Genomic DNA, 6,000 nt, shown 5'->3' with positions numbered 1-6,000 from the left:
TATACTTAGCATAAGGATTCATTTTGAGCATATCAGTTAATCGCATACGCAAAAATATAGGACTAATCATTTCAGCAAAGCGCTCAAAATCCTCATCATCCTTTTTCTTGGATGGTTTGGGAGGAAAAGGCATGGGTTTCTGAACCCAAGGCTCTCTTTCCTTACCGTAGCAAAGTAATATGATAGGAGTGGTAACGGTAGCAAAAGGTAACGGTAGCAAAAGTAATGTTTTTGGTATTTTGTAGTGATTGTAACAATAGCAACGGAAAAGTAAATAAGCAAAGAACAATATATGGAAAGCCCGTAGGCAATGGATCGGTGATAGAGAATTATGTCGGATCTGGTTCATCATGTAATAGTCATAACCTAGGGTGACACAGAACTAGCTCCAATTCATCAATGTAATGTAGGCATGTATTCCGAATATAGTCATACATGCTTATGCAAAAGAACTTGCATGACATCTTTGGTCCTACCCTCCCGTGGCAGCGGGGTCCTAGCGGAAACTAAGGGATATTAAGGCCTCCTTTTAATAGAGTACCGGACCAAAGCATTAACACATAGTGAATACATGAACTCCTCAAACTACGGTCATCACCGGAAGTGGTCCCGATTATTGTCACTTCAGGGTTGCCGGATCATAACACATAGTACGTGACTATAGACTTGCAAGATAGGATCAAGAACTCACATATATTCATGAAAACATAATAGGTTCAGATCTGAAATCATGGCACTCGGGCCCTAGTGACAAGCAAGCATAGCAAAGTCATAGCAACATCAATCTCGGAACATAGTGGATACTAGGGATCAAACTCTAACAAAACTAACTCGATTACATGATAAATCTCATCCAACCTATCACCGTCCAGCAAGCCTACGATGGAATTACTCACGCACGGCGGTGAGCATCATGAAATTGGTGATGGAGGATGGTTGATGATGACGATAGCGACGGATTCCCAGCCAATTAAAGTTTTGCACTAAGATATTGGTGAGTAAGAGATACTGTTCGCGTTGGTCGTGGAGGAAGGCGGTGAGGCCTGCATTCTCAGCCAATTCATAGAAATCATCATAAATCCCGGCAGCTCTCAAGAAATCATCACAAGGCCATTCACACGGCCGGACCTCCATGGTGCGAGGGAGATTATACTTGGGTCCCTTATCCTCCTCACTTTGCTTATCCTTCGAGCTTCGGCTCGATGAGCCCCTCAAAAATCTCTTCATTATTTTCTGAAAAATTCTGAAATTTTTAGTAACTTCAAATAAAAGTGAACCAAAATCAACAAAATTGATAGCAACTACTCCTACAAGTGCCTAGAGCCTATATCATGCATTAGAACTAATTGGAACCATATAAATTTGACATGCAAGCTCAAGAACATGGTCACCTAGGCAGCACAAATTTGCAATGAATAAAGCACTAGAACAAAAACTAATTGGACCAATGGAGGAGTCACATACCAAGGAACAATCCCCCAAAGCAGTTTTGTGAGAGGTGCTTTGAGCAAGGAGATCGAAAATCGCAGCAAAATGAGCTAGAACTCGTGCTTGAGCTGGATAATGGTGTTTGTGGGAGGAAGAAGGAGTGTGTGGGTGCAGGAATAAGTGGAGGAGGGCCACTATGGGCCCACGGGGCAGGGGGCGGGCCCTCCACCCTCGTGGCCAGGTGTATGCCCCCTGTTGTGTTCTTAGTGCCAAATATTCTCAAATATTCCAGAAAAATCATATTTAAATTTTAGGGCATTTGGAGAACTTTTATTTTCGGGGTATTTTTATATTGCACGGATAATCAGAAAACAGACAGAAAATACTATTTTGCTTTATTTAATATAAATAACAGAAAGTAGAAAGAGGGTACAGGGAGTTGTGTTTTCTAAATTCATCCATCTCATGATCATCAAAAGGAATCCATTAACAAGGTTGATCAAGTCTTGTTAACAAACTCATTCCGAATAACATGGAACCGGAGAATTTTTGAGTAACACTAGGTTACCTCAACGGGGATATGCACATCCCCAACAATAAGAATATCATATTTCTTCTTGACAATAGGAAGAGGAAATTCAAAACCTCCAAAAATAATCGATGGAATTTTTCCAATAGAATTGATAATGTGGACTTGAGGTTGTTATTTCGGAAAGTGTACCGTATGCTCATTACCATTAACATGAAAAGTGACATTGCCTTTAATGCAATCAATAACAGCCCCTACAGTATTCAAAAGGGTCTTTCAAGAATAATAGACATACTATCGTCCTCGGGAATATCAAGAATAACAAGGTCCGTTAAAATAGTAACGTTAGCAACCACAACAGGCACATCCTCACAAATACCGACAAGTATAGCAGTTGATTTATCAGCCATTTGCAAAGATATTTCAGTAGGTGTCAACTTATTCAAATCAAGTCTACGATATAAAGAGAGAGGCATAACACTAACACCGGCTCCAAGATCACATAAAGCAATTTTAACATATTTTCTTTTAATGGAGCATGGTATAGTGGGTACTCCTGGATCTCCAAGTTTCTTTGATATTTCACCTTTACAAGTATAATTAGCAAACATGGTGGAAATTTCAGCTTCCGGTATCTTTCTTTTATTAGTAACAATATCTTTCATATACTTAGCATAAGGATTCATTTTGAGCATATCAGTTAATCGCATACGCAAAAATATAGGACTAATCATTTCAGCAAAATGCTCAAAATCCTCATCATCCTTTTTCTTGGATGGTTTGGGAGGAAAAGGCATGGGTTTCTGAACCCAAGGCTCTCTTTCCTTACCGTAGCAAAGTAATATGATAGGAGTGGTAACGGTAGCAAAAGGTAACGGTAGCAAAAGTAATGTTTTTGGTATTTTGTAGTGATTGTAACAATAGCAACGGAAAAGTAAATAAGCAAAGACCAATATATGGAAAGCCCGTAGGCAATGGATTGGTGATAGAGAATTATGTCGGATCTGGTTCATCATGTAATAGTCATAACCTAGGGTGACACAGAACTAGCTCCAATTCATCAATGTAATGTAGGCATGTATTCCGAATATAGTCATACATGCTTATGCAAAAGAACTTGCATGACATCTTTTGTCCTACCCTCCCGTGGCAGCGGGGTCCTAGCGGAAACTAAGGGATATTAAGGCCTCCTTTTAATAGAGTACCGGACCAAAGCATTAACACATAGTGAATACATGAACTCCTCAAACTACGGTCATCACCGGAAGTGGTCCCGATTATTGTCACTTCAGGGTTGCCGGGTCATAACACATACTACGTGACTATAGACTTGCAAGATAGGATCAAGAACTCACATATATTCATGAAAACATAATAGGTTCAGATCTGAAATCATGGCACTCGGGCCCTAGTGACAAGCATTAAGCATAGCAAAGTCATAGCAACATCAATCTCGGAACATAGTGGATACTAGGGATCAAACCCTAACAAAACTAACTCGATTACATGATAAATCTCATCCAACCTATCACCGTCCAGCAAGCCTACGATGGAATTACTCACGCACGGCGGTGAGCATCATGAAATTGGTGATGGAGGATGGTTGATGATGACGATAGCGATGGATTCCCCTCTCCGGAGCCCCGAACGGACTCCAGATCAGCCCTCCCGAGAGAGTTTAGGGCTTGACGACGGCTCCGTATCGTAAAACGCGATGAATCCTTCTCCTTGACTTTTTTTTTCTCCGAACACGAATATATAGAGTTGGAGTTGATGTCGGAGGAGCTCCAGGGGGCCCACGAGGTAGGGGCACTCATGCTGAATGTATCATCACGAAATAAGGCATGGCACAAAATAACAATATCAGGGGCACTGAGGTTTCCACAGTTTCCGCACCCAATTAAGCATCTACTAGCAAATATATCAAAGTAATGTAGAACAGGAAAGTGTATGCTAGTAGTTCGTGCGTCGGAAACCTTCCTCGTTTCCCCTACAGTGATGGTATTAATAAACCCATTCACATCGTCACGATTTGGTTCCTCTATGATGCCCTCAAAAGGGATCAAACAAACCTGACAAAAATCACGAAGTGACATCTCCTTATGCTCATCATATAAATAAAACTCCACCATAGGTGGTGAGCTCCTAGCATGGAAATTAAAGTTTTGCACTAAGATATTGGTGAGTAAGAGATACTGTTCGCGTTGGTCGTGGAGGAAGGCAGTGAGGCCTGCATTCTCAGCCAATTCATAGAAATCATCATAAATCTCGGCAGCTCTCAAGAAATCATCACAAGGCCATTCACAAGGCCGGACCTCCGCGGTGCGAGGGAGATTATACTTGGGTCTCTTATCCTCCTCACTTTGCTTATCCTTTGAGCTTTGGCTCGATGTGCCCCTCAAAAATCACTTCATTATTTTCTGAAAAATTCTGAAATTTTTAGTAACTTCAAATAAAAGTGAACCAAACTCAACAAAATTGATAGCAACTACTCCTACAAGTTCCTAGAGCCTATATCATGCATTAGAACTAATTGGAACCATATAAATTTGACATGCAAGCTCAATAACATGGTCACCTAGGCAGCATAAGTTTGCAATGAATAAAGCACTAGAACAAAAACTAATTGGACCAATGGAGGAGTCACATACCAAGGAACAATCCCCCAAAGCAGTTTTGTGAGAGGTGCTTTGAGCAAGGAGATCGAAAATCGCAGCAAAATGAGCTAGAACTCGTGCTTGAGCTGGATAATGGTGTTTGTGGGAGGAAGAAGGAGTGTGTGGGTGCAGGAATAAGTGGAGGAGGGCCACTGTGGGCCCACGAGGCAGGGCGCGGGCCCTCCACCCTCGTGGCCAGGTGTATGCCCCCATGTTGTGTTCTCAGTGCCAAATATTCTCAAATATTCCAGAAAAAATCATATTTAAATTTCAGGGCATTTGGAGAACTTTTATTTTCGGGGTATTTTTATATTGCACGGATAATCAGAAAACAGACAGAAAATACTATTTTTGCTTTATTTAATATAAATAACAGAAAGTAGAAAGAGGATACAGGGAGTTGTGTTTTCTAAATTCATCCATCTCATGATCATCAAAAGGAATCCATTAACAAGGTTGATCAAGTCTTGTTAACAAACTCATTCCGAATAACATGGAACCGGAGAATTTTTGAGTAACACTAGGTTACCTCAACGGGGATATGCACATCCCCAACAATAAGAATATCATATTTCTTCTTGACAATAGGAAGAGGAAATTCAAAATCTCCAAAAATAATCGATGGAATTTTTCCAATAGAATTGATATTGTGGACTTGAGGTTGTTTCCTCAGAAAGTGTACCGTATGCTCATTACCATTAACATGAAAAGTGACATTGCCTTTGGTGCAATCAATAATAGCCCCTGCAGTATTCAAAAGGGTCTTCCAAGAATAATAGACATACTATCGTCCTCGGGAATATCAAGAATAACAAGGTCCGTTAAAATAGTAACGTTAGCAACCACAACAGGCACATACTCACAAATACCGACAGGTATAGCAGATGATTTATCAGCCATTTGCAAATATATTTCAGTAGGTGTCAACTTATTCAAATCAAGTCTACGATATAAAGAGAGAGGCATAACACTAACACCGGCTCCAAGATCACATAAAGCAGTTTTAACATATTTTCTTTTAATGGAGCATGGTATAGTGGGTACTCCTGGATCTCCAAGTTTCTTTGGTATTTCACCTTTACAAGTATAATTAGCAAACATGGTGGAAATTTCAGCTTCCGGTATCTTTCTTTTATTAGTAACAATATCTTTCATATACTTAGCATAAGGATTCATTTTGAGCATACCAGTTAATCGCATACGCAAAAAGATAGGTCTAATCATTTCAGCAAAGCGCTCACAATCCTCATCATCCTTTTTCTTGGATGGTTTGGGAGGAAAAGGCATGGGTTTCTGAACCCAAGGCTCTCTTTCCTTGTAGTGTTTCCTAGCAACAAAGTGTTTCTTATCATAACCTTGATTCTTTGATTGTGGGTTATCAAGATC

Source organism: Triticum aestivum, chromosome 7A, assembly GCF_018294505.1.
Source record: "Triticum aestivum cultivar Chinese Spring chromosome 7A, IWGSC CS RefSeq v2.1, whole genome shotgun sequence".
Taxonomy (NCBI): domain Eukaryota; kingdom Viridiplantae; phylum Streptophyta; class Magnoliopsida; order Poales; family Poaceae; genus Triticum; species Triticum aestivum.
This window is presented reverse-complemented; position numbering follows the sequence as displayed.